Below are 22749 nucleotides of genomic sequence, written 5' to 3'. Positions count from 1 at the left end.
TAATTATAAGAGAATATTGTGAAAAACTATATGTCAACAAATTGGACAATCTAGAAGAAATAGATAAATTCATAGAAAAATGTAAACTACCAAAACAGAATCATGAAGAAATAGAAAATTTGACCAGAACAATAACCAGCAAAAAAACTGAATCAGTGATCAAAAAACTCCCAACAAATGAAAGCCCTGCACCAGATGGCTTCACAAGCAAGTTCTACCAAACATTTAAAGAAGAGTTAATACACATTTTTCTCAAACTATCCCAAAAGATGGAAAAGTTCCAAATTTATTCTATGAGGCCAGTGTTACCTTGGTACCAAAACAAGATAAAGACACCCCTAGAAAAGAACTACAGGTCAGTTTCTCTGATAAACATAGAGGCAAAAATCCTCAAAGAAATATTAGCAAACCACATTGAACAGCACATTAAAAAAAATCATTTACCATGAAAAATTAGGATTTATTCCTGGGTTGCAATTATGGTTCAATACTTACAAATCAAATCAATGTGATACGCCACATTAATAAAAGAAAGGATAAGAACCACATGATCATTTCAATAGATGTGGAAAAAACATTTGACAAAATATACCATTCATTTATGATAAAAATGCTCCACAAAGTTGGTTTAAAGGGAACGTACCATAACAAAGTAAAGGCCATAGGTGAAAAGCCCACAGCTAAGATCATTCTTAATGGGGAAAGACTGAGAGCTTTTCCTCTATGGTCAGAAACAAGACAAGGACAGCCACTCTAACCACTTTTATTCAGTATAGTAGTGGAAGCCCTAGTTACAGCAATAAGGCAATCAAAAGAAATAAAAGACATCCAAATTGGTAAGGAAGAAATAAGACTTTCACTATTTGTAGAATAGTGTATGTAGTTCTACTGTATGTAGAAAAACCTGAAAAACTCCACCAAGAAACTACTAGAACTGATAGACAAATTTAGTAAAGTCACGGGATACAAAATCAATGTATAGGGATGCCTAAATGGCTCAGTGGGTAACCCTCTGCCTTCAGCTCGGGTCATGATCTCTGAGTCCTGGGATTGAGCCCTGCATCGGGCTCTCTGCTCAGCGGGGAGCCTGCCCCCCCCCCCCGCCTGCCTCTCTGCCTACTTGTGATCTCCATTTGTCAAATAAATAAACTCTTAAAAAAAAAAAAACCAATGTACAGAAATCTGTTGCATTTCTAGCTACCAATAATGAAGGAGCAGAATGAGAAATTAAGAAAACAATCCCATTTATAATTGCAGCCAAATAATAAGATGCCTAGGAATAAACCTAGACAAAAAGGTGAAAGAGCTATACTCTGAAAACTACAGAACACTTATGAAAGAAATTGAAGAGGACACAAAGAAATGGAAAAATATTCCATGCTCTCAGATTGGAAGAACAAACATTGTTAAACTGTCTCTATTACCCAAAGCAATATATACATTTAATGCAATCCCTATTAAGGTACCAGCAGCGTCTTCCATGGAATTAGAACAAACAATCCTAAAATTTGTATGGAACCACAAAAGACCCCAAATAGCCAAGCAATCTTGAAAAAGAAAAACAAAGCTGGAGGTATCGAAATTACAGACTTCAAGTTATATTATAAAGCTGTAGTAATCAAAACAGTTTGGTACTGGCACAAAGATCAAAACAACAGAAAAGTCAGAAATAAATCCACAACACACAGAAGGCAAAAACCAGGGATTGAAGGATTGATGGTATTTAGGGAGAAGGAAGGAAGAGTCACTTAGACTCTCAGTTCTTTGTTGGACTGGTTGGTGAGCAGTAATAAAGGAGGGGAAGTAGATATCTGGCAGCAAGATGGTGAGTACAGTTCTGGACATGCTACACTATTGGAGCTACCCAGCCATTGTTTTGAACCTACAATGGCCCAGAAGAGAGGTTAAATTTCCAGGTATGGATTTGGGAGTCATCAGAATGCAGGAGGCAGTTAAGATCATGAGAGAAGAAGAATTCCCTAACAGAATGATATATATTTCTTTACTAATTTATAATGTAGTTTTGGTATGCATGCTTTCTCTCCATGGCAGACAGATTGTGTGTGTGTGTGCGCACACGCACACGCACATGCAAGGATGCAAGGACTCTATGTGCAAGGGCTATGTGACATTTTGTATCCTTCAGAATAAGTAAGGTTTTATTGAATAATTATCTTTTTATATTAGGCCATGTGATCATAAATTAGATTCTAGTATCTCTCGCTTGGGGCAGCATTTAATTAAAAAAAAAAAAAGCCATCTAAGAAAAGAAAAGAACCTTTAACTCCAGAAATTCACACCTCAACGTTGCAAAGTCCTGGCAAAAATTATAGTGGGATTTGTCCCAACAATGTTAGTAAGTTTGTGATAAATCCTTTACAACAAATGACACAGATTGCAAATAATACTTTTCAACAAAGGCTTTTCTCCATTTCCATTTATAGAAGCAATTTCTTATATAACTTACAAAGACTAAAATAGTCATAACAGTAGCTGATGTTTAATGAGTGCTTACTTGGTGCTATGCTCAATGCCAAACACTCTACCAAGATGATCTCATTTTATTCTATCATGACCCTATGAAGCATAGTATGCTTCTATAATCCCCTTCTAACAGAGGAGGGACTGGGGCTCAGAGGTTGCAAAGCTTAACAAAAATTGTGCAGCTGGTGAAGATTTACAGCCAGAATTTGACACCGTATTTTTCTCTTGAAGAAACGGATGGAGTCAGATAGTATTTTGTGAAACCTCTGATCCTGATGGGTTTGTTGCTTGGCTCTACATATTTTCTCTTGATTTTTTTTTCTTCTTTATCTTTTTTTTCCAACAAGATTATAACCTATATAAAGCCAGGTATAGTATAGATGTGTGTGTGTGTGTGTGTGTGTGTGTGTGTGTGTGTATATATATATATATATATATATATATATATACATTTATATATATATATAGCCAGGTATATATAGACTCATGAATATGAGTATATAGTATATACATATATAGCCAGGTATATATAGACTCGTGAATCTTGCTTATTTTCATAAATACATAACATCCTATGGCCTCAAAAAAAAATCTACTGATTGAAGGAAATATTATCCTTCAAACTAAAAGATCCCACATCTCTATTTGTCCTCTTTAGGGGGTTGGGTATGTTGCTTTAATGAAGGGTGGAGGAAGAATGAAGGTGTTTCTCATTCCACATATTTTTCAAAGGAGTAGGCTCCTTTCTGACTACAAATATAACCTTACTTCAAGTTAAATATATCAACATTATTACTTTATCTGCCTGCCACTATGTTTTATCATTTGTTGCTTATCTCCAAATATCTAGTTGAGAAGCATTAGTCATTCGTGACACATGATTTGAATAATTTATATCTTAGTTCTTATTTCTCATTGGGGATTTCCTAAAAACCCTATCTGGTACATAAGCTTCTCATTAGTACCTCCAACTCTGGGAAAAAATATGCTGTTGTGTGCTGATCATATCTATTCTAAATATATATTTTCTTACTCTGTACCATGTGATTTTATGATAAGTATAAGGGCCAAAAGAAGGTAATTGATTCAGATTTTTTAGGGAAAAAAATTATGTATACACACACAGATATAAAATTTGTCATAACATGACATTTAAAATTTAAATTTTTTTATGACATGAACTTTTACCTTTAAATGCATAGTCAATTTAATATATAGATAAGTGCAATAAATGGAATGAAAGGATATTATAAAATATAAATTCAACAGGCCAGTGATCAATAACTGATTTAAAGTCAAATTCAACATTTAAGTAGTTGTAACATTACTGTAGATAAGTTATAGATAACGGTACAGAGTGTATCGGTACCATTTTAAACATCGCTAAATTTGTATATACAACCTTTATTAAACAGTCAATATTTATTGAGCACCTACTGTGTGTCAGGCATAGAGCTCTGGGGTTACACTGGTAACCAAGACAGACACAGTTCCTGACCTTAAGAAACTAACATACCAGAAAGACAAAAAGCAAAAAACTCAAGTCATTAAAATGACAAATTACTGCAAGTTGCAGTAAGTATTAAAAGAAACAAATGGGGGGGAAGATAGAGGATCAGGTTGGAGAGGGGGTGGGTGGCGGAAAAAAGATGCTTTGAACAAACCAAATGCGTGGCTTGATGTCGACTTTTTTAAAGGGGATACATGTAATCCGAACATTGAAGGACGGGTAAAACAGAGGAGAAAGACATACACGTGGGTATGTGCATGCTTACATGTGCTCCATGAATACGAAGCTGCAGATAAAAAGCTCTTGAGGCAGGAAATTCAGAGGTTAACTTCAGAGAAAAATCGGGTGGGGTTGGAAGAAGGTGAATGAATGAGGGGAAGTGGTAACAGGTGAGGCTGGCAAAGTAAGCAGGAGCTGGGTTGTGCAGGGCTCTAGGAGTCACTGAAAAGGAGTTTGGATCTCATTCTAAGTAGAATGGAAAACCATACAAAGGTGTTAAGCAGGGACATGACAAGATCTGATTTACTACCTAAGAAGGACACTCATTGTGGTGAAGAAAACAGATCCACAGAGGAACAAGGATATACACAGAGAGGGTGTGGGGAAGCTACTGTGGTTTTCGAGGTAGGAAGTGGGTTGGACCAGGTTGGTAGTGGTGAAGGCAGAAAGACATGGATGGGTCGTTGGCGGGGTGCACGTGGAGATGGATGGAGAGACAGAGTGCTAAAGCTTCGCTCGGTTTTTTGACTTGAGAGGAATGTAATTGAATGTGGCAGTGGAGAGCCATTTTGTGGTAGAAAAGGATTGTTTTGAACATAGGTTAGGTTTGGCCTGTTTGCAAGCTATCCAAACAAAGAGGTCAAGTTGGCAGATGACAAGCTTACTGCTGTGGAGCTCAGAGGAGGGGACAAAGTTAGAAGTATCATGTTAGGAGTAATCAGGTTACAAACAGTATTTAAAACCCTAGGAATGGATGAGATCACCTGGGAAAAATATTCAAACAGAAAAAGAAAAGTATGTAGAGGAAATCCCTGAGAAACACTACCACTTAGAGACCAGTTATGAATAAAGGACCTTGCAAGGAACCTGAGGTGGCCCGAGCGGTAGAAAGACCAGGAAACCCTCATGAAAGAACAGCATTAAGTAATCAAACTTTGGATAATAGCAGTCTTTCTGGGTTTCTGTTTCCTTATCTCTAAAGTAAAAATCTATAAAATACACTAATAGACTTTTTCTTAAAACAATACAAGGTAGTTCATTAGTTTTCTATCACAGTTATAACAAAGTAACATACACTTATGGGCTAAAAGCAACAAAAAAGGATCGTCTTAACATTTCTTGAGGCCAGAAGTCCAAAACAGGTCTTTTATACCAGGTTAAGATAATGTGTCAGCAGGCCTGGGTTCCTTCTGGAAGCTCTAGGGGATAACCTGTTTCTTTGCTTTTCCAGCTTCTAGAAGCTGCTGATGTTCTTTGTTCCCTGATTTAGAACTCCATTCCATCTTCAAAGCTAACAATGGCAGATTGAGACATGATATCTCCCCAGACTTGGGTTCCATCTCTTTTTGACTTGTCTGCTCTTTTGCTTTCCCCAACACTTCCCCTTTTTAAGGTCCTTATGATTACATGGGACTCACCTGTTAACCCAGGCTACTCTCTCGATCTCAATGTCAGTTGATTAGCAATCTTAATTCTATCTGTAGCTTAATTCTCCTTTGCCATATAACATACCATACTTACAGGTTCTGGAGAATGAAATATGAGCATATGAGGGGAGCTATTAGTCCACTAATCACAGATAGTAACAACATATCTTACATAGGATCGTCATGAGGATACAATGAATCAATAATGCAAAGCATTTTTGTCTGGCATATAGTCAATATCCAATAAACATTGGCTCTTACTGTATTTCATTTCTACCTCAATCTCTAAACAGTGAGTTTCTCAGACAAGTCTTCTATTCATCTTTATAACACAGATCATAGATATTCATGAAATATTTTTTGAATGAATGCACAACACAAAGAACACTCAAGAATATTGGGGAATAAATAAATGCAAACATGTATACCTCAGATAGAGCTACAGAAGTGTCCTACTAACCTCGTTTGCTTTTGGCTTCACCAGAACCTTGTGAAGTAGCCTGGCTACCCTCCAAACCAGTTTCTCTTTTTGACTTTTCTATTCAAGTTCACGGGTCCACCGTTTACTCATGTATGAAACCTCAAGATTCTTTTATAACATTTATTGACTTACTTACACCTTATCTACTTTGTCTTCCATCTTTGGTTCTTTCTGACAATTTCTCCCCTTTATTCATTCAGCAAACATGACTTTAGAGTATACTATGTGCCAGAAGTAAGGCAAGGCGCTCCTGAAACAAAGCTGAATTAGACATAGCCTTAAAGAGGAACTGAATTCTCAGCATTTTTCTTCAGTTAATGTCTCCAAATTTCTCTCCTACTCTCTCTTTCTCCAGTTACCACCTGGTTCAGGCCCTTGTCACTCCCTTTGGCTTCCCTGGAGCTAAATTCCATGCCTCTATCATACTCCTTTAGTAAAGCACAGTAGTGACATTCTCCAAGTCCACCAGCATTTGCCTCCATGCCTTTGTTCACACCTGTTCCTCCACCTAGAATGTCTTCACTCTCTCTTCCAGGTGAAATCCCATGTATTTGCTTCTTCAGCCCCATTTCCATATCTCTCTTCTCAGAAGTGTTTTTGACCCTGGCAACATGGTCTTCTTTCTCGCTCCTTGCACTACCTTAACATCAATGTCTTTTTTCTTGCAGATGCACCCGTGTGGTAGGCATCTTTGTGTGCCCTCTGATTTCTGCCCAGGAGGCTCTCAGTTGGTTCCGTGCAATGACAGCATTCGATTGTAGCCACACAGACTCTAGAGTCTGTGTTTGAATCCTGGCTAGTGTGGCTTTGGGCAAGTTACATAAACTCTCTAAACTTCAGTGTCCTTATCTCCAAAGTGAGGTTATAATACAGGCTAGATATTCTCTAGTTAGTAGGGTTCTGGTAGAATGAAATGACTAAAACATAGGTTCTAGCTTATACTAAGCACTCAGCAAGCATTTGGTGTGCTTTTGCACATCTGGGCGATTGAGAATTGATTATTACCATTTATTTGGGGGGAGAAAAGAAATTTAAGTGTTAAATGACCCTCCCCAAATTGGGGAAGAACTGGATTTAGAAGTTACATCACTTCAACTCCACTTTCTAAATACCTCCCACTTCTGAGTTGGAAGGAATGTCTTTGTTTTATTTAAGAGTGTTTTGTCTTTCCCTTAAGTAGAAGCCTAGAGGCTAGCTACCTAATTTTAGATACTCTATTTTTCAAAAAAAATTTTTAATTAAGTTATCTCTATGCCCAATGTGGGATTCAAATTCATGAGCCCCAGGTCAAGTGTTGCATGTTCTATCAACTAAGCCAGACAGGTGCCCCTGCATATTCTGGTTTTAACATAGGGGAGATGATTTGGGAAAAATTCTTAGCTTGTAAAAATGTTCACATTCTGCATCATATCTGGCCAGACCCCAGTATCTCAGTTATAAACTCTTAGACCCTAAATCCATGAACTACTTGACAGTAGGCTAGCAATTTCTTGCAACTAAATGAAATCCCCATAGTGTCTGGAAGGCCCAGCTCCTGGAACACCCAGGACATCATTCTATTGCCTTGTGCTGGGGCACTGGGGAGATAAATCTTCCAAGAGCCTTAGATAATACAGATATGTTTTAAGATTTAAGGGAAAATTAAAACTATTTCAGGGCTGCAGTTAGCTGGGAGTTGTCAGAACGTGTTTTAGGACTTTCAGGTTTATTTCAGCGGTCTCTCTCTTGGGGCAGAAATGGAAATGTCAGTGGTTTGGGAGTCCTTCTTTGCCTCAGAAAAACCACAGCCTGCAAATCTAAGTGTTGTGGTGATATCACTTGTCAAACTAGGGCAGAGAAATTCTTGCAGCTTCGGAAGAGGGAAGATACTCGCAAACCCCATTGGAACTCTGCACCGGTCTGTTTTTAAAACAGGAAAATGGTCATGTCATTATCTGGCTAAATAATTTCGAAAAACTCTCCATTGCCAACAAGATTAATCTAGACTTTTTTGGCCTAGCCTGTAAGGTCTGCCACAAACCAGCCTTAACTTACCTTTCCAGCTTTATGACTCCCTCACCCCTGCCAGAGCTACACTATTTTCATTGTTCTCTAAATATATACACACAAGTTGTAGTCTTGCTGAGGCAATGCTAAAATGTAATTTTAAAGGGGTAAAGAGTAATGTCCCACTTCTCTTTTAAAAAATTTTGGAAATTATTTATTTATTTATTTATTTGAAGGAGTGGGGAAGAAGAGGAGAAGGAGAGAGAAACTTAAGTAGGCTCTATGCTCAGGGTGAAGCCCTAAGTGGGGCTTGATCTCATGACTCTGAGATCATGACCTGAGCTGAAATCAAGAGTCAGACATTTAACCAACTAAACCACCCAGGTAGCCCAGGAATGTCCCACTTCTAATCTCAGTGTAGGTGATAATATTAATAATAGTCACTACATAGCAATCATTGTACAAAAAGCACTTTATATACATTAACTCATTTTAATCTTTACAGCCTAATTCTTATCACATTTTACCAAAAAAGGAAACTTGGGTATTAAGACAATTGCCCAAATCATACAGCTAGAAAATGCTATAGCCAGGATTTCAACTGACAATGAGGCTTCCTAACCATGGCAACATTCTGGAAAGACTTGTTCCCTGAGGAGGGATTATTCTGATGACATCTGAACTTCCAGGCTGGCTTCTGCTGACTTTATAAAATTTCACTGTTTAAAGTTGAGCCTTGCAGATGAGAAAGTGGACAAAATCTCCCTTTAAAGCCTGTGTGCTCCACAGAGCCACAGTGTGCACGATAATTGGAACTTTTTCTTTCTTTTTTCTAAGAAGGACCAAGCTAAGCTAGAGGTTTCTCTGTGTCATCTCTCTTGCTGAGAACCTTTATTGAATTACAAGTTCATAAGTGAACTGTTTATGTGAGTTGCATAATTAAACTAAGCTTTCCACGAGAATGGCCTGAGTTAATGGATAACAGCTGTGAGTAGCTTTAAGAACAACTTAACCCTACCTGCAGCGCCTTCATAGTCCGAGAGGCTGGCCTGCAGGGGTTCTCCATCCTGGCTGCACATCAGAATCACAAGACAAGCAGAGATTTTGAGAAACACTCTGCTGGCTGGGCCCCTCCCCAGACCAGTTTAGTTGTATTCTGGTGTGCAGGGAAGTGGGGGTGGGTGGGCAGGCACTGGTAGTTGTTGAAGGCATTGCAGGTGATACTAATGTGCAGCTAGGGCCAGGGCTGTAGAAGAAATGTGTGTTTATGTAGTTGTTTATAGTGATCTGCAACCCTTAATAGCAATCCGAGTCCCTAATCAACTTAAACAATATGCGTCTTTTCTAACTGTCCAAAATGTATTTTTAAGAATGTGAACAATCAGGGCGCCTAGGTGGCTCTGGGTTAAGCCTCTGCCTTTGGCTCATGTCATGATCTCAGGGTCCTGAGATCAAGCCCCGCATCGGGTTCTCTTTTTAGCAGCGAACCTGCTTCCCTTCCTCTCTGTCTGGCTCTCTGCCTACTTGTGATCTCTCTCTGTCAAATAAATAAATAAATCTTAAAAAAAAAAAAAAGAATGTGAACAATGGCAGTACTTTTTTTTATTATAATTTTTTTATTGTGTTATGTTAGTCACCATACAGCACATCATTAGTTTTTGATGTAGTGTTCCATGATTCATTGTTTGCATATAACACCCCGGGTTTCATGCAATCAGTGCCCTTCTTAATATCCATCACTGTTCTCACCCATCCCCCCCACACCCCTTCCTCTCTAAAACCCTCAGTTTGTTTCCTGGAGTCCATAGTCTCTCATGGTTCATCTCCCCCTCCAATTTGCCCCCTTCATTTTTCCCTTCCATCTCCTAATATCCTCCATGCTATTCCTTATGTTCCACAAATAAGTGAAACCAGATGGTAATTGATTTTCTCCGACTTATTTCACTCAGCATAATCTCCTCCAGTCCCATTCACGTTAATGCAAAATTTGGATATTCATCCTTTCTGATGTCTGAGTAATACTCACAATGGCGGTATTTTGAAGACATACATGAGTTAACAAAATATAAAACCTTTTGGGTTTGGGCTACTCAATGTGTATTTGAGTGTGGTTTGAGCATGTGTATCACCAGCCTCCTGGGAGCTGGTCAGAATGCAGAAGGTCAGGTTCTTCCTTGGATCCATACACTTGGGCAAGGTCTACATGTTAAAGTGTGAAAAGCATTGCCTGGGAGATCTTCTCTGTCAGTCCCTACATTTCACAAACAGCGGGGAAGGAAACAGCACACCAACAAGCTGACAGAACTCCCACTCAGAGCCTGGACTCCCACACGGGAAGCCGGGACACCATGTCTACTGATTCCTGGTCTTGTGAATTTTCCTCTGCAATATGCTGGTATGCCATAAAAATAAATTACTTTGGGTCTCTTTCCCTGAGCAGACCCAGATTATTATCTTTCTTCTGTATCAAGAATGTTACCAGGCTATGGGATGGAAAATGGGGCTTTCAATGATCACCTCATGTTTGAAAATGGGGCAAAGTCTCCTAAGATAAATATATATACAAGTAGAATTAATCTGTAAAGTCTAATTTCACTTTGGTCTCAGTGAAAAAACTGTAGTACGATTACTGAAAAAAGACTCTTTTACAAAAGAAGAGAATGCTTTAAGTATGAAGCTATAAAATAGAATTATTTTCTTTGAACTATAGTTGGATAAACGGGGCACCTGGGTGGCTCAGTTGGTAAAGCATTAACTCTTAATGTTGGCTCAGGTCATGATCTCAGGGTCCTGGGACTGAGCCTTGTGTCAAGCTCTATGCTCAGTGGGATGTCTGTTTCTCTCCCTCTCTTTCTGCTCCTCTCCTCTCCTCTCTCTCTCTTTCTCCACCTCCCCCATTAAATAAATATATCTTTTAAAAAACTTAAGTAACAAAGGTTGGATTTCATGCCAATAAAAGTTTCCATTTCAGCTCTGCTTAAAATCGTTTGTAGGTATAAACTTTTACCAGGCTACGAAACTTTGATGTGAGGAGATAAAATTGTTTATGACCCTCCATAACTGAAATTACTTCACTCAGTGGCACCGGCACTCAGTTCTGCCAATGGCAGAAGACTTAATATTGCAAGTCAGGGTCACCTGAACAAACCATCTCCTTGGATTAAATGCAGGGGCAAAAATCAGCATTTCCTCCTTATGGAGGACGAGGCTGAGGGTGAGGATAGTTCAGCACTATTTGGCACTGGGATGGGAATAGGCATCACGTGCTGTCCCTGAGTAAGCTGGGTGGTATCAAGTGGTCTAGTCCTTTTATTTTATTTTATTTTTTTGTCTTTATATTTGAAGTTTATTTCTTGTAGATAGTATATAAATGTGTTTTGTTTTTATTTGCATATGTCAGTCTGCCTCTTAATTGTATTGTTTAGTTTATGTATGTTCTTTTTTTTTTTTTAAGATTTTATTTATTTATTTGACAGAGAGAGATCACAAGTAGGCAGAGAGGCAGGCAGACAGAGAGGAGGAAGCAGGCTCCCTGCCAAGCAGAGAGCCTGACCCCAGGACCCCGAGATCACGACCTGAACTGAAGGCAAGGGCTTAACCCACTGAGCCACCCAGGTGCCCCTAGTTTATGTATATTCTATGTAATTATTTAATTAGTAGGATTTAGGTTCACTTCCTTGCTTTTTCATTTGTTACATATGACTTTTTGTTTTTCTCTCTTTAAAAAAATTTTTTTTTATTAACATATAATGTATTATTAGCCCCAGGGGTACAGGTCTGTGAATCTCCAGGTTCACACACAGCACTCACCATAGCAGATACCTTCCCCGATGTCCATAACCCCACCACCCTCTCCCTAACCGCCCCCCACAACCCAGGGCAACCCTCAGTTTGTTTTGTGAGATTAAGAGTCTTTTAGGGTTTGTCTCCCTCCCAATCCCATCTTGTTTCATTTTTTCCTTCCGTACCCCCAAACTCCCCACTTTGCCTCTCTCCTCATAGCAAGTAGTCTAGTCTTAAAAACATTTCTGGCACCTGCTGTGCCTGCTGCCCTCAAGGTCAGGTGACATGAGTTCACTTCCTCCCAGTTGTCCTTTCTGTTCTAGGCTCTCCCAAACTTGCCTGCAGGTTTTCCTGTTCTGCCCACCCTTTCCTGGCTGGGCCCAGAAAGAAAGGATGCAAAACCCTAGGATTTTTCAGAGACCCACAGTTGCTGAACCCTAGTTTCAGAGTCTAGGAGTCTTTCTTCCCTTCCTGTTTGTGGAATGCCTTCTTTCTGGTGAGAACTGTTCTTACATACTTTCGCATTTCTTCCATTCCACTGTTGCCCGTATAAATGCAATGTACTAATATGGCCAGTTGACAGCTCTTGAATATATCTGTCTGTCTATCTATCTATCTATCTATATTTTATTTTAATTCCAGTATAGGTAATTTACAGTGCTATAGGAGTTTCAGGTGTACAATATGATGATTCAACACTTCCATATATCACCCAATGCTCATTGTGAGGGCTCTTGTTATTTAAAAGGAAATTTATATGGGCGCCTGGGTGGCTCAGTTGGTTAAGCAACTGCCTTCAGCTCAGGTCATGATTCCAGAGTCCTGGGATCAAGTGCCCCATCAGGCTCCCAGCTCCATGGGCAGTTAGCTTCTCCCTCTGACCTTCTCCCCTCTCATGCTCTCTCTTACTCTCTCGTTCTCAAATAAATAAATAAATCTTTTAAAAAATAAATAAATGATTTAAATAAATCTTTAAATTAAAAAGACTCCTTTTTTACCTCACAGCCAGAATTATATAGTAGGAGAAGGGTCTCCCCAGGTGCTCAAAGGCCAGGGGTAGAAAAGAACCTTCCTCTTTCCAGGCTGTGCCACCCACACCCTAAGAGCAGCCTACAAAGAATGCCCCTCAGTACTTCCTGGGTTGTGGAGAGAAGTGCAATGGGGGAATCCCGGACAATATGATTCTGGTTTTTGTTTTGTTTCTATTTTATTATTTTAAAAATTTTTTTCTAAAAATTTTAATTTAATTTTATTTTTTAAAAGGATTTTATTTATTTATGACAGAGAGAGACATTGAGAGAGAGAACACAAGCATGGGGGAGCTAGAGAGAAAGAGATATGGGGCTTGATCTCAGGACCCAGGGATCATCACCTGAGCCGAAGGCAGACACTTAGCAACTGAGCCACCCAGACACCCCTTTGTCTTGTTTTTAAAGATTTTATTTATTTATTTGAAAAAGAGAGAGAGCACAAGCAGGAGGGGCAGAGGGAGAGGGAGAGAATCTCAAGCAGACTCCGGACTGAGCTTCAAGCCTGAAATGGGGCTCCATCCCCATATCCTGAGATCACAACCAGAGCGGAAATCAAGTCGACGCTTAATGGACTACACCATCCAGGTGCCCCTGGATGATACATTTTTAAACAGGATTTGAAGCACAATCCTGCCCAAATCCCTCAGATTAAACCATATTTTAAGTCCAGTATGGTAAACTTCTTTCCATTATTCAGGCTTCTATTCACAAGAGGCAGAGAATTATATAAACATGTTTGAGTACTCTGTGCAGGACCCTTAGTAAGGTCTACATGACCTATGTAGACACAGTTGGTGCCCTCAGGTGTATATTAGTTTGTCGCCCTTAGCCAGCAAGAACGACAATCAGCCTGGTATGGTGTTAATGCTTCATCCCCTTTATTTCGTCAACTACCTTAGCTTATATGCAGCAGGGTGACCAATAAGGGGCCAAGCAATGGGGAGAGCCAATGAGAGTCCTGTTACTATGCTGATTAAATTTGAAACAGCCAATGACTATGTCCTCCTTTAGGCGGGCTTCACCAGAAAGTTCGTTGTTTACTTGCAGCGTATTTTACTGGCAGTGAGCCAAGCGCCATCTTGTAATGGCGGGGACTTTCCTGGCCTGAGGTGGTCCCCGACATTAGTTATTCATTGTTACTGTAACAGATTACCACTGACTTAGTGGCTTAAAACAATGCAAATGTATTAATAGTTCGGAGGTCAGAAATCCAAACCCAGTCTCACTCAAAGTGTTGGCAATCCTGTGTTCCTTCTGGAGGCCCTAGAGGGGAATTTTTTTCCTTGCCTTTTCTAGGTTCAAGAGGCTGCCTACATTCCTTGGCTTGTAGCCCCTTCCTCCCAATTGAAAGACAGCAAGTAGTACCTCCCTTCTCTGACTTCTGCTTTTACTGATGTCTTCTCTCTCTGATCCCTCTGCCTCTCTCTTAATAGAACACTTGTGTTATGTTGGGCCCACTCAAATAATCCAGGATAAACTCCCTATCTCAAGATCCTTAATTTCATTAAGGACCCCAAAAGGACCCCAAAGTCCTTTTTAGTATATAAGGTAGCATATTACAGGTCCAGGGATTAGGACACGGACCCCTGGTGACCTGGGGCTCAGTTGGGTAAGCCTCTGCCTTCAGCTCAGGTCATGATCCCAGGGTCCTGGGATTGAGCCCCACAAGGGGCTCCCTGCTCAGTGGGGCTCTGCTTCTCCCTCTGTCCCTCCCCCAGCTTGTACTCTCTCACTCTCTCAAATAAATAAACAAAATCTTAAAAAAAAAAAAAAAAAGAATGTGGACACCTTTGGTTGGGGGTACTATTCACCACAGGGCTGCCAAGAGGAGAGGTACACGATAAGATATAAATAGTTGGAAATTTTTCTGAGATACAAATCTATGTTTTACCTCCTGTATTTTATTTTTTAAAGGTTTATTTATTTATTTGAGAGAGAGAGAGAGAGAGTGTGCACACATGAGTGAAGGAGGGAAGGGCAGGGGGAGAGGAAGAGAGAGTCTTAAGGACCCTGAGCTAAGCACCAGATGGGTCTTAATCTCATGACCCCCAGATCATGACCTGAGCCAAAACCAAGAGTCAAACACTCAATGGACTATGCCACCCAGGTGCCCCTGTATTTTCTTTCTTTTCTTTTCTTATCTTATCTTATCTTCATCTTTATCTTATTTTCTATCTATCCCTCATTTAAGAAGGCAGCCGGCTCTGACCTGCCTCAGAGGGGCAGAAAGAAGAGGTTATTGGCAGTACACTTCCCTTTCTCACTTGATTTTTCAAGCCTAAGTGCATGGAAGAAGTTGAGCCCGATGTTCCAGAAAAACTGAGAGGGAAGCATGGAGACAGGGAGGGGTCCCTTCTTGCCTTGGGGCTGAGTGGGTCGGATGAGCTCTTGCTCCCTGGAAGTGGTGAGAGCCCAGAGAAAGAACTGCACAGCTCTTGGATTTGCCAGGATCCTAGGGCCCTTGGGCAGAGCCCAGAATCAGTAGAGCTGCAAGAAACTCGAGTCTGGGGTGGCGTCCTGGTGGGTGAGGTCCAGAACGACCTCCGTGGGATCTTAGTTCTGCAGGGAGGACCAAAAATGACAGAAATCATAACTCACCCCAGCATGGGAGGATGGCGGCTTGGGATCAAAACTAAATTGGTTGGAGGAAAATAAGGAGATCCAGTATTTCTTGCTCAACTGTCTAATCCATAAATAAAAAGTGAAATAAGATCACTGCCCTAAAGGCATATAAAGAAGACAACCTGGTTTCTTCATTCTTCTCACCACTCTTTAAGTACAGATTTTCCTCAACTTATAACAGGCTTATGTCCTCACAAACCCATTATAAGTTGAAAACAACAAAAGTTGAACTTTCTTAAGTAAAAAATGAGGCATGTGATACACCTAGTCTACTGAACATAACAGGTTGGCCTGGCCAACATTAAGTGGGTCCAGAACACCTACATCAGCCTAGGGTTGGGCAAACTCATCTCACACAAAGCCTACTTTATAATAAAGTGTTGAACAACTCATGCAACTTACTGAATACTGAAAATGAAACACAGGATGGTCGTGTGGCTATAGGATGGTTGTTTGTCCTGGGGACCACGTGGCTGCCTGGGGGATCGGGTCCCTGCTGCCGCCCACCATCCTGAGCAAGCAAGTGCTGTACCACATATTACTAGCCCATTGAAAGATCCAAATTCAAAATTCAAAGTAAGGTTTCTACTGAATGCATGTTGCTTTTGCACCATTGTGAAGTCCAACCATCCTATGGCAGGGACTGTAGAGTGTAAGACGCTGCAGAATCGTAGGGCTTTATCCCTGGGTGCATAGAGAGTTCTTGGGGGACAAGTTCAGGACACGGTGCAGGGGGCACCTGATTTGAACTTAGAGGGTCAGGAAAGACTCTCTGGAAAAATTGACATCTAAGCTGACTAGTGGATCTTAGATCATAGTGACTAGAAAAACAGTGAAGGAAAAGGGAAGATGGGAGGAAGAGACTCGGTAGAAGAACGGCGAACCCAGGAGCTGAAATTCAGCCGGTGCTCTGGCCTGGTGATTCATACCTCTATTCTTCTGAAGCAAGGGGCAGTCATTTCTCATGTTTCTCTGAATTCCCTTACCCCACCTCCCCTCCCCCACGTCCAGGGAGTTCCTTATTAAGATTCCCATTGGCCCCTGGGAGAGCTTCCGACAGCCCAGGTTGAGATGTGCTCCCAACTGGGGAAAGTATGTGTCTCATGCTCAGAGAAGGAATTGCACCTGTGGCCTGGATTTTTACTTGCCTGTGTTGAGGTGTGAGTTGGAGCCGTAAGAACCAGTGGGCTGAATTAGGGAGAGGAAGTAGAAATGGAAGAGAGCAAAGTGATGAGGAGAACCTTAGGTTGACTGTACATTAGTGGCATTCAAATGCCTCCCCCCAATATTTTTTTTTAAATATTTTATTTATTTATCTGATAGAGATCACAAGCAGGCAGAGAGAGAAAGAGGAGGAAGCAGGCTCCCTGCTGAGCAGAGAGCCCAACTCGGGGCTCGATCCCAGGACCCTGAGATCACGACCTGAGCTGAAGGCAGAGGCTTTAACCCACTGAGCCACCCAGGCGCCCCATATATATATATATATATTTTTTTTTAAATCAAGAGTTGGTTTAGTTTTCCAGGCTGGTTCTCATAACATAACTTAATATGACCAAACTATAATATTCACAGCACCAGAGAAACAAATCCGTCCTTACTATGTTGTTTCTATTTGTTCCAGGTTCCAACTAGGGATTACAGGAACTCATTTTTCTCACAATCCCCAAAATAAAAGTGCCCCCTCCCTGCCTCTCATCCCCAACCCTACTTACACGGGGCCTGACTTTCTCATGTGTCCCAGTGACAGTGGTGGGAGATGGGCACTGGGGCTTCCTGGTGTGGGTGGGGCAGGAAGGAAAGAAAGGTGCCTGGGGCAGGGAGGTCATGGGAGTGCAGGGGGTGGGGTGATGGGGAGTAGGGCAGTGGGAGGGGGACTAGAGTTTCGTTCCTGAAGTAATAAAGGGAATGCTGCCAACACACACACACACACACACACACACACACACACACAAGGGGCACCTGGGTGGCTCAGTCGGTTAAGTGTCTGCCTTTGGCTCAGTTCATCATCCCAGGGTCCTGAGACTGAGCCCCATATCAGGATCCTTGCTGAGTGGAGAACCCATTTCTCTCTCTCCCTTTGCCTGCTGCTTCCCCTGCTTGCACACACACACACACACACACACACACACACACACACCTCTGTCCATGTCAATAAATAAAATCTCTAAACAAAAAAAGAAGTTCCCAAGGAAGGATGGCTTTCCAGGGCCTGGCAGGTGCCTCTGGTTTTCCTACAAGGACTGCCCAAGATAATCCATATATTATTGATCTTTCTTCATTCCATTTCACTTCTTTTTTTTTTTTTTTAAGATTTTATTTATTTATCAGAGAGAGAGAGGGAGAGCGAGAACAGGCAGACAGAAGGAGAGGGAGAGGCAGAGGGAGAAGCAGGCTCCCCGCTGAGCAAGGAGCCCGATGCGGGACTCGATCCCAGGACGCTGGGATCATGACGTGAGCCAAAGGCAGCTGCTTAACCAACTGAGCCACCCAGGCGTCCCATATATTTTTTTTTTTTAAGAATTTATTTATTTGACAGAGATCACAAGTAGGCAGAGAGGCAGGCAGAGAGAGAGAGAGAGGGAAGCAGGCTCCCCGCTGAGCAGAGAGCCCATTTTGGGGCTCGATCCCAGGACCCTGGGATCATGACCTGAGCCAACGGCAGAGGCTTAAGCCACTGAGCCACCCAGGTGCCCCAATCCACTCCATTTTACTTCTAACTGCATCCTTATTCACCTACCCTGATACATAAAAAGTACAACATCAGGACCCCTTGGGTTTCTTGTTGCCTCAACTTTCTTCTTTAATCCAGCATCTACAGCTGTGGATCTCAGGAAGAGGGCTCTGGAGGTGGGAAGGAGCATGTGTTCCTGGTCTACACCGGCACCTGTGAAGAGAAATGCTCAGAGCTCCTGCTACCTGGCCCATGCTTGGAGCACAGGAATTGCCTTTGTGCAGGTTGCCTCTTTGTCTGCAATCAGTTCACACATGTGGAGCCTGTAGGTCAGGTTTAACCCACAGGTCCTACGGTGGACTGAATGTTTGTCTCCCCCAAATTCAAATGTTGAAGTCCTAGGTCTCCGGGTGATGGTATTTGGAGATGCGGCTTCTGGGAGGTGCTTGTGTCATGAACATGGAGTTGTAGTGTTGGGATTAGTACCCTTATAAAAGAAGCCCCAGGGAGCTCTCTCACCCCATCCCCCATGTGAAGATGTAGTGAGAAGATGACTATGAACAAGGAAGCAGGTCTTCATCACATGCTGAATCTTCTGGCACCTTGATCTCAGACTTCCCAACCTCTAGACCTGAGAGAAATTTAGGTTGTTCACAAGCCACCCAGTCTATGGCATTTTTGTTATAGCTAAGACATGTACATTTAATTTGACCTGTGGAATGAACCCAGTGAAAATCTAAGAGTTTATAATGTAAACTTTGGATTTGAAAAATTGGAGGGTCTGGCAATGCTCCCCCCGCCCCTCTGTTGGACAGCAGCAGACAGACTTTGAGGAATAGCTGCCCTGCAAGGTGGGCCATTTTCCTCCATGACACCTGATGGTGTCTTCGTTGTAATGTAACTCCTGGCTTAGATACTGACATTTATTTTCTGGAATCCTACCTATTCCCACACCTGTTCCTTGTTCTACTCACCAGCTACTGAGAACAGTGTGTGGGTTATTTCTGCTCTAGTAACTCAAAAGATTTCCTCCTCCCAATGACCGCCTCTCAGTCTCTCTTTCCCTCATCACTTCAGTCAGGTAATGTCTCTTGCTAGTCTGGAGGACACTCTGCCTTCCCCTGGTGGCTGAATAAAACATTTTGTTTACGCACATAATAAATTCCCTTCCCCTAAGGGCTTATGTTTTTGGAACACAAAAGCCAGAAAGACTGGAAAGGCTATTTTTATGTTCTGTTACATTCCTTGATAAAATGGACAGAAACTGCTCAAATAAAGAGAAGAGACTAGGAGGAGGAAAACTCCACTGTAAATTAAGATATAAAAATACTTTAAAGCCATGATTCCTTATTTAACAAAATAAGACATGCTGGCTGTTAGAGCTCGAGCATCCCAGAGGTGATGCAGTAAATGAATGTTCCCAGATAGCCCACCACCCAGAGGTGATTGCTATTCATATGTTATTTCAGAATTGCTATGTATGATTATTTTTTTTAGAAATGGGATCATAGTGCTACATTGTTCTATACCTTGGCTTTTTCCACTTAGCAATATATTGTGAATACCTTTCCATGTCAGCCCAAACTGATTTACCTCATTGATTAATTGGCAGCATGTATCCCTGTGTACGATCGAACCATTGTTTGTTTCTCCAATTCCCTTTTGGTTGTTTAAAATTTTTATTATAATAGAAGCAACGAATGTTCTCCAACATACATTTTTGCACAGCTTATAGAAGTATGTCCTAGAAGAGGATATGCTGGATCAAGGGGCATGTATATTTGAAATTTTTGGTAGATACTGACAGCAAATCTCCCAAATTATACAGTGTTGGTAAGGTTGGATTAGAATTTCTATTTTTCCCACACCTTTGCCATCATTAAGCTTTATCAAATAAAACTGATTTGAGTCACCTCTTGCTATTAAAATTGTGAATAAAAATACTTTTTTGCCTTAGAATAGAGTAAGTATATTGCCAATAATGGAGACTTTCTTCAGAGAGTAAAATTTTTGATGTGTTTCACTAAGGAGATGCTTGAGGAAGAATTAACAGGAAGAAGAAACAGGTCAGGAAGCCTACAGAGGTCAAGTCCAGCCTGGGGTGTGGCAAATGAGGCCAGCCCCAAACTAAGTGGTAGGAACCAAGGAAGTGTACAATTTGAGGTAACTAGAAGGGAAAAAAGGCAGAGGGGGCCATATGTCCACGGCACCATAGTCTATGGGGAGAAGCAAGATCAGTTTGGGACTGATACCAACTTTACACTTGTTAAATATTAAAGATATGCCCAAACCTAATTTCAGGATATATTTATTGATTATTGGGCAAATTCTAGCATAGCAAGAGAGAAGGTTAAACACACACACACACACATTACATTAGGCTCTAGGTGCCATCAGCTGGCATCAGCTGGCATTTCATTAATAAAACAGAGGGAAAAGGGGGGAATAAATTAATAAATTCAACTTACCTCTGAGATTTAAGTGTAAAAGCAGGCCTGTATTCCCAACACTCCAGATCTGACCTGGTCTCTGGAACCTGCTATCATATCTCTTTGTTCTTCGCCTTCATAGAACTCATCACAATTTGTGATCATTCTATTAATATTCACCTCTCTACTCAACCATAAACTCTAACCCAGTGTCCCCATTGCTTGACACAGGGCCACGTAAATAATAAAAAGCATTGTTAATAAATATTTGGTGAATGAAATAAAGAAGGAAGAGAAAGAAAGAGGAGGTAGGGGAGGGGAAAAAGAGGAAAGGGGAGGGAGGGTGGGGAGGGGAGGACAGAGAGGAGGAGAGGGGGGAAGAGAAAGAGAAAAAGAAAAGGGAGAGGTGGAGAGTAGGACCAAGCCCGCTGGCTGGTGTACACAGCATGGAATAGAGTCCCAGCGCTTCAGGTACCCTGGGAAGGTGGAGGAACCCAGGGTACATTAAAGAGTTGGGCAGCAGGGATCAGTAGGTCCTAGCTTCTTTATGTGAATAGCCTTTGCGATCACTGCTAGCTATCAGACATGGGTGGAAGTAACAACACATCTGTAAACCCTACATGTTATCAATAAGGATGCTTTTTATAAAATGTCCCAAAATTAGTGAATAGTTCAATAATTCAAAAAAACATATTTTAAAAATCAAACACATGCAGAAGTACCTTTTAGCTTTCTAGTAACCATTTCTTTTAGTCTAGGTAACCTTCTGACTAAATATAGGGTAAATCTTTATACATAAAATTGATAAAGGATGGTCACATTCTCTGACTACAGAATATTGAAAAAACACCTGCAATCTCTGATGGAAAAAACCACCAAAGCTTTTGCTGACTTGTTCGTGAGTCCATTAAATGGTTTTGGTTTCAAAGCATTAGAATCAAGTGTTGTAGATGGCCCAATGGAATGTTACAAATACTTTATTTACTTACAGTTTGAAATTCAATTAGAAAACGGAATTTATTATTCATTTATTTATTTGGAAGACTGGATTTAAATGCAAGAGAGCTGAATAACTTTACAAGATTAAAGAATGAGAATTTATTATCATTCAGAAAAGGAACCTCCCTGATGAATGTTTCAAAGACATTGGGAAGATGGGGCCATTACTGGCATGCGCAGAATTCTGGGTGATGTGTGCTATGAATCCTGGAGTGGTGCTGACCTGGGAAATGAGTAATGAGAACCGATATCTGTCTGCTACTCCCCCATTACAAGCCCAAATAGTAAGACAGGAGGTAGACCGTATTATTACCCAATTATAAATGAAAATTGTTTGATTTTCTTGGACTTACACATATGGTGAACATTTGGAAATTCTAGACTTGCACATTTTAACTAGAAACAGTAAAATAAACACAGACTTTGGACTTTTAGTTAGATGAATTTTCTGCACACATGGCCATTTCTGCTTCACATTGAAAGATGTAGCTGGTAATCTTCGGAAGTTTGCATGAGAGTAAAGTTGACTCCAAGAGAAACTTGGACTATGTGAATCTGTGTTCAAAGTTCAGCCAAAATAAAGAAGTAGTTCCATGTCAGCATGAGTCGCCAATAATAATGTTATAAAAAATGTTTTCCGGAAGCAAGCAGTCTTTCTCTCCTCTCTATTTTTTTTTTTTTTGTCTGCATGAAATAACTCAAACCATACTTAGTAAACAGAAGTTCTGGACTTAATTTCAAACAATGGGTCTCTGTTGCGTGCCACATACAAATAGAAAGTTAAAGATTGAGAACTTACTCATTCAGAGGTCACTTAAAAGGTTTCCCACAATAATGGGGTTTGAGTAAACAAGTATTCATTGAATGCCTTTTATGTGCCCAGCCTTGTGAGGGGATGGTGGAGGATGGGCAGGGGCACTCATGAAGGACCATGCTAAGACATGGTCCCTGAGTTTGAGGAGCCTTCACTGATTTGGAGGAATATGCTGGAAACATATGAAACTGCTAAGTAATAATATAAAACTGGGTGAGGTTATGTATTTAAGTGAGTCATGAAACCCATTAAGGATGGTGGATGCTCATGGAAAGTGAATGTAATGAAGACAG

This window comes from Mustela nigripes, chromosome 13 (assembly GCF_022355385.1).
Source record: "Mustela nigripes isolate SB6536 chromosome 13, MUSNIG.SB6536, whole genome shotgun sequence".
Classification (NCBI taxonomy): Eukaryota; Metazoa; Chordata; class Mammalia; order Carnivora; family Mustelidae; genus Mustela; species Mustela nigripes.
The sequence above is the reverse complement of the archived record's forward strand: the minus strand, read 5'-3'. Positions refer to the sequence as shown.